The 13,746-nt window shown below is 50.4% G+C and overlaps 1 long non-coding RNA gene across 3 annotated transcripts in view; it reads left to right on the top strand.

The window, feature by feature from the left end:
- The window catches only part of LOC129151227 (uncharacterized), a 56,387-nt gene that overhangs the window by 23,344 nt on the left and 19,297 nt on the right, over positions 1–13,746 (top strand). For 2 of the 3 annotated variants that reach the window (XR_008557962.1, XR_008557961.1), the window contains exon 3: positions 8,205–8,348. The exons of the other annotated variant lie outside the window; for it this stretch is intronic. This is a non-coding gene — a long non-coding RNA (uncharacterized LOC129151227). Of the gene's footprint in view, positions 1–8,204; positions 8,349–13,746 lie in introns of those variants that run through there. 3 annotated transcript variants of the gene reach the window in all.

Consider the following 13,746-nt stretch of genomic DNA (forward strand, 5'->3'; position numbering starts at 1 on the left):
GTCACCATGAGAGCAAGGACCTTTGCTATTTGACCACTGCTGTATCTCAGAATGTTTATTGGCAATAAAATTTGTTGCAGGATGGAGTGAATGATCAATGAGTGAATGATGGGTTAGGGAGACGAACACAAAAAGCGATGATTATGCTGTGGTGTGGCACATGCTATTAAAGAGAGAAAGGAGTACAAAATTCCATGGGATTCCAGAGAAGGGAACAACCAATTCTGGCAAGGACTTTTAGGGGAAATTCTTAGAGTTGGGTCCCCAAAGATAATGAAAGTTCACCAATCCAAAAATGATAAGGCAGAAAGGGACATTTTTCATCTTCTTTCCCACTGTGCTGGCCAACAGACTCTAGTAGGTGAAAGGTTGTTGTTTAGAGCAGTGGATCGAAACCACCTGTGAAAATAAGACACCCACTTGGACCAAACTTGGGGGAATATATACCAACAACTTGTAGGCTCATGATCAGTCTACAAATCCGGCCAGTTGGTTATATCCTCTCTTTGGATTTGCCTGGCAAATCCTCATCATTCTGGGAAGGGGCTGTACTTTTCTCCAGAGAACCAGAACCAATAGGATATGTATCTATTTCTCTCTCTCTCTCTCTCTCTCTCTCTCTCTCTCATTTAAAGAAATTGGCTCATGTGATTGTGGTGTTGGAAAGTCCAAAATTTGCCCGGGCAGGCTGGAGATCCAGGGAAGAACTGATGTTGCAGTCTTCTTCCTTGGGGCACCTCAGTCTTTTCTCTCAAGGCCTTTGAATAACTGGTTGAGGAACACCCACAGTACTCAAAGTCGACTGATTTAAATTTAAATGTTAATTACATCTTAAAAAAAAAACTTTCACAGCAACATCTTGACTGCTATTTAACCAAAAACTGGGTACCATAGTCTAAACAAGTTGACATAAAATTGATCTCACTCATAAGTAGAATCTAATTAACAAAATAAACTGATGAATGGAGTGGATCCAAAGCCGTGGAAGCATGGAACAGAGTGTGGAATCTCAGAAGGAAGATGGGGGAGGCGGAATGGGGGGATCAACCAATGATCTTGTATGCATATAAGCATAACTCATGGACACAAACAATAGGGTGGTGAAGGCCTGGGGCAGGAGGTGGAGGCAGGCTGGAGGGGGCCAGTGAGGGAAATAAAGGGGACATATGTATTACTTTCAACAATAAAGGTTAAATAAAATTAACCATCACAGAGGCAAACTGGGTCTATTGTAAAAACCCCTCTCCTCTGCAAGGTGCATTATTGTTTACAAAGCATGTGCTCATCCATGATCACATCTGATCCTCAGAATATCTCTGTCAGGAGGAATATTAGCTACCCTATTTTATAGATGAGGAACTGTAGGTTCAGAGATAAGATCATAAAGCTGATAAATGGCCAAGAGGGAATTCTAGCCCAGGTGGTCTGACTCAGGTCTGTGTTCCTCTAATCATATCACACTCCCTGTAACTTGGTTCATGATGTTACTCTTCTACATTCCCCTTCTGGTCTTCATCCTTGCACGACCTTAGAGGCACTTGCAGGAATTGGCTAAGAAAGTGATATGGTTCTGTCTTGTGACCAGTCTCAGTGAACCCTCTGGGGCAGCACTCAGGGGTGTGACATACATGTAGGTGTTTGGGTGCCCTTCTGCCCCCAGCTGCTATTCCCTTTCTGCAGCCATCTTGCAGCTGGGCCCTCTGCTCTCAATAACAGGAGGCTCTGCCACCTTCCTACCACCAGACTGGGTGGTGGTGATTGGAAGTGGCACAGATCTGGCTGGGTGCTGTGTTTGGATCTCATGAATCCATCCTGCTCTGATGGCAGATGAGTGTACCCATTTCCTAAGCCTAGATCTCCTACCCCTCAACCAGGGCCCAGCAGCAGGATTGGCCTTCTGCTTTGGCCTGTGCCCTGAGCTCCTGTTCTAATGAACTGGCTGGGTCCCCAGTCCCCAGGAGTTATCCTCACTAGGTAGTGGTGTGGGAAGACCTGCCTGTGGCTGTGGACACACCCTGCCACCTGGTGGCATCTGTAGGCTTTGGAAAGGCCAGGCCACTCTCCTGCCAGGCTCAATAGGACTCCCCACCTTGGACACCCTGTTTGATAGAGCAAGTTTTGATTGGAGGGTGAAATAGGAGGGAAAAAAAGAGGTTTCCAGAGACAGAAGTGTCCATGCTGGTGCCTCTCTGGACATGTCAGTCTCACCTTTTACTCCATGTTTTGGGACCTAACCTCAACTCAGGAGATGAGAGAATTTTTGTTTTCACCAGTTCAGGTCTTATTTGAGAATAGTGCTGGGATCCTAAAATTCCTCCCTCCTGGGCACTTAGATACTGGACTGCGGCGTGAAAGAGGGGTAGAGGGACAAGGCTGAGCACAAGCTTCTCTGATTTCAAAATGGATCTGGGGAAGACAGAAGATGAATGATGAACTTGCTGCAGAAAGCTCACCTGAGCAACAGGATGGGCTGCATTCTAGTTTCTGAAGGTCTGACTGTTAGGTAGCCCCGGGAGCCGTGCTCTGCGAGCCCAAGAGGGCAGAAATGGGTCTTGGCCCTGAGGCAGTTTCAGTTCCGTGTTGGAAAAAACTCGCTCCCAGTCAGAGCTCTGCAAGAGGGACTAAGACTAAGCCATGTCTTGGGAGATGCCAGCGCCTCATCCAGAGGTGTTCACAGGCTGGACAGCTCCCCGGTGGGAACAGGTCCATAGGGCTTTTGGATTTAGTGGTGTCCTGAATTGTTCCCCCTTGATGTGTTCTCCAGTGATGTGGGTCTTCCTTAAAGTGTCAGGTATGTCTGTCACGCAGAAGAAGAGCGCCAACAGGAGGGACCCGATGACTCTCTTTGCCCCCCCCCCCCCCCCCGCCTGCCCCCAGGGTGACACTTTCGAGTAGCAGCAGCTCTATAGAGACCCCTGCTCCCCTCTCAGATCCCCTAGCCCGGGAAAGGGCTCCGGACCCTGGAAGGGGACCGGAATGGTGAGGTCGCCCATTGGCTGAGACATGCCATGTGAACGGTGCTGGTTGGTTGGCGGGAGGGAGGAGGAGGCGGTTTCCCGGGTAACGGGAGGGCAAGGAGCGGCTGCCTCGGTGGCCGGGCTGAGGAGCGCGGGCCGAGCTGTAGAGACTGGCTGGAGACTGTGGCTGTGCAAAGCGTGTGGGCGCAGGTAGGAGCCCCCAGCGCCGGTCTTCCGGGGGGCCCGGGCTGGGCCATGCTGCCCGGTGCTGGGACCGGCGAGGGGAAAGTTTGCTTCCTAACAGGACGAGCAGGGAGGAGAGGACTTGGAGATGCTCTGTGCCGGGCTCCTGGGGCTGGGAAGGGCGGGCGGGGGGTGGGGGTGGGGGGGACGCGTGCTGGCGGGAAGAGGGTTGGCCCCCTGCACAGCACAAGGGGCACAGAGGCCAAACCTCCACTTCGGGATCCCGGTGGAGGGTTGTGGCCTCCTTAGCTGCACGGTGGAAGCAGAGACCCCCGCAGACAGAGGCACAGCGACCCGCGCACGCCCAGGGCTGGCGGGCCCTTGTTCAGAGATGCTCTGAGAAAGTGCGCCCCGGCCGATGCGGGCTGGGGCAGGCAGCCAGGTGCTCCCTGCGGGTTCTGCGTGCTCAGCGGCGCACTTTCCCGACCTCTGGCAACACTGCACACGCCCCCATCTAGAGTGGTGTGTGTCCCCCTGGTGGTGCGTGCCTGAGGCTGGGTGTATCTCCTTGTGCGTGTTGTTGTGTTTCTGGGTGTCTTCTGTTTGTGTCTGTGCGTTCCCCCTCTGCGTGATTGCATCTCTGGGTGTATCCTCACGTCTGGGCCCCTCTGTGTTTGCTGTTGGCGTGGGTGTCTGTGAACGCCTCTCCGGGTACTTGTGTCTGAGTATTGCTGTTTGTGGATCCTTCTGTTTGCGTCTCTATGTATTTTCATTTTTGTGTGTGTCTCTCCTTCCTGTGTGCTTGTCTGTGCATCTGTGTGTGTGTGTGTGTGTGTGTGTGTGTGTGTGTGTTTTGTCGGTGCTTCTGTTTTCTACTCCTCTCTGCCTCTGAATGTCGGTCTGGTACCTGTCTGTGCGTGTCCCTCTCAGGATGGATGTGCCTCCTCGTGTGTGATCTGAGCTTCTGTGTGCGCGCGTGTGTGCGTGCCCGGGTGAGCACGCGCTTGCATATAAGTCTGAGCGTGTGTATGTCTGGATCTCTGAGTGTCTACTATGCCTGTGTCAGTCTGTGTTTGAGTCTCTTCACTGTGCGTGTGTGTGTGTGTGTGTGTGTGTGTGTGTAGGTGGACCTGAGTGGGGGTAACTAAGCCGGGCCCCCTGTTTCCCAGGCTTTCCTTCTCCCTGGCTCCGAGTAGCCTCCGGCTGAGGGGCGAGGGCTGTGGACAGGGAGGGGGCGCCAGAGCGCCAGGAGTCACAGCGCCTCCCGGGTGTGCCCTCCTCCGCTGAGCCGACTCCTTTCTCGCGGGCAAAGGGACCCTGCGGTCAGCCGCAGCCCTCGCCACCCAGCTGGGGCCCTAGCGACTTATTTTGTGTGCGATCCTTTCTTTTCTTCAGGAAGAGGCGGGTGCACACTCAGCTCGCTCACCGCTCACCGCTCACCGCTCACCGTGCGCAAATAAAGGCGCCAGGGTTGGCGGGTGGGTCAGCCCTTGGCGCAGGAGGAGCCCTCGCAGAAGTGGCCGGCGAGGCGGGCTCCCTTCGGGAGCAAAGACCCCCAATCTAAAAACCCAGCCCAGAAACTACCGTGTCTGCTTGGCTGTCTTTCTCAGCTATTATGTAACTTATTGATTGATTAATGAAAGGCTAGGTTTCCAAGAAACTCCTCCCTTTCCCCTGTTGCCAACGAAGACTAATTAAAAATGCTATATTAGTGATGAATGTTAATGAGACCATTGGAAAGACGGATGCATCCTGACATCAGAAGCTTAACTCCAGTTATAAGATGAAACAAGTCAGGCTTCCCTTTCTCACCCCACCCCCAGCCTTTAATCCAGGTTTAAAACCATTTCCCCAATCTCAGAGCCTCCTGGGGGAGGAAGGCTGGGGGGGAGGGGGCGTGCCGGAGAAGCTAGAGAGAAGGTAGAGAAGTGAGAAGGCCAGAGGGGCTTTGCCCAATCTGGAAAACTTTGAAGAATTTAAGAAGGATATTTTGTCAAACATATAAAATGGGCTCACGAATCTAGCACCCGGGCAGAAGGAGGGAGTACATTGTACCTGGGAAGGTCTGGCCTATAACTTGTCTGGTACCTAGGATCCCAACTTGGCATTTGCCAGGGAGTGGAGTTCTATTGCAGGGTGGGACTCTGTGGCACTCTCAGAAGGATGCCTCTGCATCTGAGACCAAACCCTTTCCTGGACCCCTACATCCTGGGCTGTACCTCCAAACCATTCTTGTAAACCCTCCCCCTACCCCCCGCTTGGTTATTGCCCAGAAGGCAGGATGGATTTGGCAGAGGTGGAGTGGGAAGTTGAAGCCTTTTGTAGGTTATGTTTGGACCAGGCAGGGGGAAGCCCTGCAGTGTGTTCAGGAGGTCTTCAGCACAGCTGGACTTGTTTTGTGGACTTAAAGGGGAAGCAGATCATGCCCTACATACTCCCCGACCCATCTTACGGAGCAACCTGGCCCAGTCTCCTCCTTTCTCCCCTTTCCCTGGCACTGCTCCTGGCTGACCCCTGGTACCGAGAGCAGCTGCTGGTATGTGGCTACATTTAGTGACCAGTTTAGCACACACGTGGGCTTCTCAACAGTCGAGGTAAATGTTCTTTTAGCCCTGCCTTTCCGCTCTTTTTTATTCAAGTGTTTACATTTCCTGAGATTTCTCTGGGCAGTGAGAAATCTGAGCTTTTGCATCAGGATTGCTCTCATGAAGTCTGCCGTCCGCAGCCAGGAAACAGATCGGCTAAGGCAGCTAGCTGACAGCCGCATCCCTGCTTCTCCCCGTTCTCGGGTAACCCCTCCTCACCCTGGCTCCAGCACCGGGACAGCGACAGCCCCAGAACCTGGTGGAGGAAAAAACACCAAAAGGCTCGCAGGAGGTGTTGAACATCCTCCCACTCCCCGCTGATGGGGAGGCATTTCTGTGGCGAGGACGTCTGTCCCCTTGTGCACTTGGGGCGTGTGCGCCGGCTGGCATGATGGGATGTGACAGGGTCTCACCCGGGAGAGAGCTAGGGGCCTGGTGCAGAGTGCAGAGCAGTTCGCAGACATGGAGGGAGCCCAGAGCTACGCATAAAGCAGCTCCTCGGGGGAAGGCCCTTCTAAGTAGGAGACCCTTTGGGCACTCATCTCCCTCCTCCTTTATTATTATTTATGAGGAGAGCCAGGAGCTGTAAAAAGTGTGGACTCTGGACTCAGGCTGCTTGTGAAAAGCCAAATAACAGTGATCTTGCCCGAGAGGCATGGATATGAGCAAGGGCTGTGAAGTCAGACGTGGGTTCCGATTCCAGCCCTACAGCTTCCTACCCGGGTGACTTTAGACAAGTTACTGGACCTTCCTTATGTTCAATTGACTCATCTCTAACACAGGCCTAAGAATCCCCAGTTGAAACAAGATAGCTGGCACCCAGCAGGCCCTTCATAGAGATTTGTTGAATGAATGAATATAGCAAGCGTTCAGTACAAGCTAGTAGTTACCTTTTGCTCACTTACTCTGTCAGTCGGTGATCTTGATCTTTCCACGGTTATGTGCTGTCATTAACCCCACTTCATAGATGAGAACACGGAGGCTCAGAGAGGTTAACTTCTGGCTCAAGGTCACACAATGAGTTAAGTTGCAGAGTTGAACTTAAAATCTAGACCCAAGTCCTCCAGTTTGAGGTCTCAGTTTAGACTCAGGAAACGGTAATACTTGGAACCAGTTTGCCAGTTTATGGGCATCATGATCTGGAGCTATAAAGAATGGATCTGAAGTTTCACCTTTGCCAGGGGTCCCTTGCAGGGGCTGTGGTGGTGGGGAACGAGAGGGCGCCTGTATCTCGGGAAGCTTATCTATTTCCAGGGCTTCTCTCATGCTGCCTCTAGTGTCAGCCCCATTGGGTGTATGAGGTTTCCTTCTTTTGGACGTTCTGTTCTCATCGATTCTGGCCAAATTCAGAACATTTGTGACTTGGGAATTCCCTTGTAGAAATCTGCTCTGGCCGAGGGTTTCATGCAGTGTAGGACAAGCCCCGAGCTTTCTGCAGCTTCTCTCTTCCAAGAGAAACTGTTCTCCTCCCCTCCTCACAAGCCCTTTGTGGCTGCGTCTCTCACCCGCCTTCTAACCTGCTTTGGCATTAGCCGCGCAGAGAAGCCCTTTGTGATAGCGGATGGCTTCGGCCTCCTTCCAAAGTGGCCACTGGTCAGGACAGCTGCAAGGGAGGGTCTGAGGGCTTCTGTCTAGTGCCCGCTGCGGCCGGATCTGGCCACAGCTCTCCTGGCGGCTGGCGTGGCCTGAATCACAGAACAGCTAGTGTGTTGATTAGAAATGCTGGCAAGAGACTAGTGCCTTTTAGAAAAAAGCTCCCCCCTCCATCCCTACCCCCCCTCATCCCTACCCCCCCTTTCTTTCCTGGTTCTATGGGAAGAGGCATTGATAATTATTTATTGGTGCCTCTTCATGGGGATTCTGCAATATGTCCTCACCTCTCAGACTGTTTGTGGAAGGTGCACCCTTTGCAAAATGTTTTCCTTGGTGCGGAGGTCCTTCCTATCTCCTCCCTCCGCGTCTTCCTCCCACCCCCCCCAAGCTCTGTGACGTCAGTCAGGAGGTGCAGCTGTAGCACAGTGGCCTTCCGCCCTTGGACGAGCCAGGCTGCTCCTTTTTTCACCTCCCAGTGGACGCTGGTGTCTCGCCTGCCACCCTCCGCTCCCGCAGCTCTAATTGGGGAAAAATGTCGATGCCTTTTTGCTTCCCAGACCATTGCTTCCCTGTCTCATACCTGAGCGCCTTATTCTTGGGATGATGACGATGATTACACACGCCTCATAGGGTGGAAAGTTAACGCAATCCCGGTGCCAGTGCGCTTATTCAAGAACCGGGTCCTCTGTGTGTCTCTGGCCTGGAGAAGTGGGGAGCCCATGAGGTCCCCCCGGCTGCTTGTCCATGGATGCGCTCGGAGTACTGAAAGGCTCGGAGGAAAATCGCTGGCTGCTGCCTGGTTTGGGATCCAGATGGTGGCCATAGCAGCTCAAACCTGTACTTTTCCGCAGGAGACACCTCTGACTGTTGCACGTTTCCCCCTCAGGTACGGGTCTCACTCCATGGAGGAACTTGACAGCCCAGGAGGGGAGCAACCTCTGTGATGAACGCTGGCAGGAACTGTGAGGGGCGGCTTTGCGAGCAGGGTTTGCGGTGATTTATGGGAGTCAGAGGCTGCCGGAGAGGGATGTGGATGCTATCAGCTCGGTGGATTAAATGCCCATTTACATTGTTATTGACATATAAATTATCGGTGCCAAGGAGACAGTGAGGGAAAGGGTTTCTGGGGCAGGAATGTGGCTGGTGCCCCTGGATATGGACACGTCTTTGCCCAAATCTATCCTCTGGGCTCTCAGGAAGCCAATCGTGGAACTAAAGTAAAATCCCAAGCCCCGGCTCTCATGATGCCCGCAGCAGCCGCCCTCATTGCTAAGGCAGCGATGGCGAGTGAGGTTCCCGCGTGGATCGTAAGAAGTGGGGAAGACCTTTGAAGAGGTGGCGTGGATCTCCTCGGCTGGCGGGAGCTGTGTCTGGAGGCGTGCATGCCTCGCCTTTGCCTGGGTTATTTTCTTTCTTTGTGGATTTGGAAGCATCGCTGAAAAGGAGAAGAGTGCATTTCGTTTCTGGGAAATGGAACCGGTTTCCGAGTCCGGCCAACAGCAGAAGAGAAAGCTGGTGACCCATGGCCTGGAAGACCAAAAGAGGGTAAGTGGCAGAACTTTTATTTGTCGCTTGGCTTGTGGCGCTGGAATTGCTAAGCATGAGTCAGAGAGCCCAGGTGGCTGTCACAATGCTGTTGTGGTTGATTGTGCTTGTGTTTCTTTCTCTGGTGAGGCAGGCAGAGTGGTGGCTCATGATTTGCCAGGTCCTAGTGCTGGGCTTGAAGCCTTGACTTGTTAGTGGGCAAGGGGAGAGAGAAAGAAAGAAGAGAAACATTTGGTCCTGGGAGCCAGAAAGGCCATAATTTATAAGCTTTTAGTTCAGAGCGTTAACGAAAAGAGTCGGTGTTCTCTAAGTCAGATATGAGCTCATTTGTACTGAAACCCCTTTGGGATTCACACACGCTTAGCACCTTTTGGACGTGGCGCTCCTGACGGTGGTGGTTTTGTTTGAGTTATTCTCTGCGTGGTCTGCTGGCTCTTGTGTTCGCGGATCAAAAGCATATCCTACTTTTTGGTCCCATCTGTGAGGAAGTCACAGCCTCTTCAAAAGGCCTGTTGCGTGTAGGTCATTTGCTGTCATTGGTTTGAAAGCCACAGTTGCCCAGGGCCTGTGTCTACCAGTTAAAGTTCAACTTGTCTTGAAAAGCCAGACACATTCGGGAGTAGCATTGAGTGGCTGGTTGTCTAGGAAGAAAGCTGAAGCTGTGTCTCCTCACTCCAGGGGAATTGCTAGGAAGGGTTCGATGTGTGTGTGTGGGGTGACAAGGGTTAAACGCTGCTCCAGCAGGGCCAGAGTCTGTGTTCATGTAAACATACATTTTGATATTTCCTTTGAAATGTTGGGGATGATTGAAAAACTTGTGATGTTCTCTCAGGGCGGGATGGAGTATCTGCTTTCCTCATAAGCCTCAACCATCATTTCTTGCTGGTGTGAAATGCATACAGAAGTGAAAACTAGCCTTAAAACTCCTCCTGACAATTTTAGATGGCTTGGGTGTGTGTGTGTGTGTGCGTGTGTGTGTGTGTGTGTGTGTGTGTGAGAGAGAGAGAGAGAGAGAGAGGGAGAGAGAGAGAGGGAGAGGGAGAGAGAGAGAGAGAAGGAAGGATTTGCATGAGGTTTTGAGTTGACTTTCAAAGGTTAAAATAATGAAAACAAACTAGATCTTAAAAGCACAGATACTGACTCCATTCCTAAAACAAAGTTTCCACCCCTGAAACCCCTTTTACCACATTGCGGGAGGAATCCCTGTTACCGTAGGCACCTACATAAGTGAAATTTGTTCTGTGGTGTTTGATTTATTCAGTGTGTAACCTGCTAGACCTGTTCGCTCCTGTTCCTACAGCAGCTTTCTGAGAGAGAGGAGGAAAATCGGTAATTGTTGTGAACAGAACCCGGGATGGACTGCATTTTACTCAGTGTTAGCCAAATTTGGTATGCAGACACTTAGTGGAGGGACATTTGGGACCTCTGACACTGTAGAAAATTTTAATTGGGCTGGTATATCAAGATAATATGCAATTATGACGGCCTCTCCTTGGCTAGGTGTCGATGTCTGCATTTCCCATCTGTTCTTGGCTCTGGCTGTGTTGGGTCCACATGTACCATGGAGCCTCTGGAAGTAGAATATAACCCCAAGTGAGGCTCTGCGGCAGCTGGGGTAACATCAATTGGTCATGCTCAGCTGACATTCATTTTAACTTGAACTCTAGCCGTCATGGTGATTATTAAATTTATAATGATATATGTAAGATCCATTTTAATGACTCTCCACGCTTGAGTGAGCTCTCACTTGTGCTGGCAAAATAAGGTTTAATAGAGTATTACATTTCATCTCCTACTGAATTTTCCGGGCAGCAGTTGAAACTTTGCTTAGGAGGGATTAGATTGTTTTCCCTGATAGGCATTGTAATCAAGTTACATATGGCGCGAGCACAGTGTCTGGGCTTCTAGAAATACCGCCACTGCAGCAGCTTCTGTTGGCGTCAGCAGCTTCTGTTGGTGTGTGCATGTGTGTGTGTTGTGGGTAAACATCCTCCCCCATTTGCGTCAAGTGTGAAGCGAACAAGCCTCCCGGCATGCATCCTGGAATGTCTTGTCCAGGGAGCTGAAAGGCGACTCTACAGTGTTTTGGCTCAGATACCTGGAGCGGGGAGTTGGAAACTCCTCTTCAGGGGGGATTGGCTGAAAAGCCAACAAAGGCACAATCGAGGCATCTGCCGGGGAGCTGGAAGCCTCCACCAGCATGCTTAAGTTACCGAGCCTTCCCTGGCACCGGGTCCTTGTGGCACTGCTGTGTGTGTGTGTGTGTGTGTGTGTGTGTGTGTGTGTGTGTGTGTGTGTGTTTCATTTGTTACTCAAGGAAAATTGAGTAACAAATTTGGACAATGATTGGTCAAATGAAGGACAATTGTGGGATAAGCTGGGGAGACAAAGCAGAGAGAGCGTGGCCAGCTTCAATTTTGCTGTATTTCCTACTGTCCTGAGCAGGAAAAGCCACTGTCTCTAGGGTTTGGTAGGGGTCATGCCTCTTGTTGTAGCTTGGTCCTTCTTTGGGATTTCATATAGATGGAGAGGCTGGTTCAGGGCTCCTTGGGATCTGACCCTTTGTGGGTATTTGCCTGTGCTTTCTGCAGTGCAGTGTGCCATGGGCTGTAGAACCAGAGAGCTGGTTCCAATGGCAGTTGTGCTGTGTGCTAGCTGTGCAACCCTGGGGAAGCTACTTCACCTCTCTGATCTTTAGATTCTACATGTTTATCAGAGGACAATAGTACTTAATTACAGGAATACTGTTACAATGAAACGAAATAAAGTTGGTAAGGCATTTGGCAATTGGTAATTATACAAGCAATGTCTTATATAGTCTTGGGACTGTTTGCAATGTGGGTTTCTTTCTTTTCTTTTGTTCTTTAGGGGACTGCATGTGATTTTAAGTCTTTAAAAAATAATTCAAGTAATACATACTCAGTGCGCATTCGGACATTACAGAGGAATACAGAGTGTAAATTCCTCTAATTCTATCCGGCAGTGACTGCTATTAACAGTTTGGTATATAGCATTCCTGACTATTTTGGATTTCTGTTTCTTAATAAAATGGAATCACATTGCATACATTTTTAAGAAGCTTGTTTTTCACTTAATGTAGTGTGGCTCTCTGTGTAAGTCATTATATATACACCTACCTCACGGCTTTTAATGACTGGATAGAGTTCCACTGTAGAATGTGCCAAAAGTATTTCACTAATCCCTATAGAGATACACTTAGGGTGTTTCCAGGGTGTTTTTGTTTTTGCTCTGTGATTTCCTTTGGTACTAAAAATTCCTTTATTCTTCTATTCAACAAGTATTTAGGAAGAGCCTTTGTGTGCCAAGCACCATTCTTGGATCTATCTACAAACTGGACAGACAAGGTCCCTTCTTTCCTAAGGCTTATGATTTGGACCAGTGCTGTGCACACAGCCTTCCGCAATGGCGGTGATGTCCTGTTTGTACACTGTGCGCATCAGTCGCCGCTGGCCACCTCTAGCCACAGAGCACCTGAAATGTGGCCCGTGTGTCTCATTTTGTTGTAATTAATTGAAACTTAAACTGACACATGTGACATGTGGCTGTGTGTTGGAGAGTGCCTCTCTGAACAGTAAAGGACAGGCAAGTGACTAGAGCATCTGTTTCCAGGCAGTGGTCCATGCTCTAAAGAATTAAGGCATGGTGGTGTATGGGGCCAGGGAGGGGTGCATTTCATATGTGTGATTATTTTAAATTTCCTTTTTTCATTGAGGTATAACTTACATCCAGTAAAGTACACGTGTCTTAAATTTACGGCTTCATGAATTTTTGTACCTCCTAGACACCTGTGCAGCCACCACACAGATTAAGATATAGATCATTTCTTGCCCCCAAGAGGGTTCATTTTAGCTGCTTGGCTGTGTGTGTGTGGGGGGGCTGCCTCCCTGAGGTAGAGTCTTGTGAGGGGAGACCTCAGTGACGAGAAGCAGTTGGCCATGGCACGGTCAGATGGCTGACTTCAGACACGAACGTGTCACCCTCACTCCGCAGCAGGTCCGGGTGCCCTTCAAAACTTCCCCCGTGGTGACTTATCTTAGTACCACTTATGCACAGTAACTTCCGATGCATCCCTAGCACTTGTCAAATTCAAATTCTGTGCTGAAGTGAGGAACAACCCAGAGAAGCACGGGATTGCCAATTGCCCCAGAGAGAATTCAGCGAGCTAAGTATTGTTCCAGGCGGTGAGAACCACTTCCCTAGCGCAGATGGGAGAAGTGGAATTTCCCTGGCAGACACCTATTGATCAGTCAGCGGACCGACTTTTGATTGATTTTTCTCTCCTCCTCCTTAGAAGTTTGTCCTTCACAGACAGAGCTTTCCCACGGAGGATGAACCCTGTGAAATAGGAATTGTTCAGGGGCCTTTAGACACTTGACGACTGAGTAGTGACAAAAACGGTTTAGTTTGAATATTCTCCTGGCTGTCAGCTTCTCAGCATGAAAGCCTCCTAGAGACAGTTTAAAAAAAAAATGACTTTGGAGAGGGTGAACTCAGGCTTGGGGTAATTAAAGTTTCCAGGGTTGGCTGAACTGCTCCGGATGGCCAAATCCTGCCTGTCAAAGGGGAATGTATGATTATTCTCGTCCCATCAGCCTCTCTGCTTCACTTTATTAAGGACATCCCCAGCTTCCCTGTCACTGGTGCTTACAGCTCCGAATCATTTGACCTCCTCTCCCCCTCAAGCCCACGACCTTTCTATCTGGTCACGAGCATATCGCTCTTATGTCAGAGAGTATCTGGCAGCTGTCTCTTTTTTCTAGTCTCACTGTTGCCACCCTAGTTTCAGGTCCGGGAATTCTTGCCTGGCTGGCAGCATAACCTTGTTTCTGTTCCTTCTTCAGTCCATCCTCCACTCCTGGCCA

The sequence above is a fragment of the Eptesicus fuscus genome, chromosome 13 (assembly GCF_027574615.1).
Source record: "Eptesicus fuscus isolate TK198812 chromosome 13, DD_ASM_mEF_20220401, whole genome shotgun sequence".
Classification (NCBI taxonomy): Eukaryota; Metazoa; Chordata; class Mammalia; order Chiroptera; family Vespertilionidae; genus Eptesicus; species Eptesicus fuscus.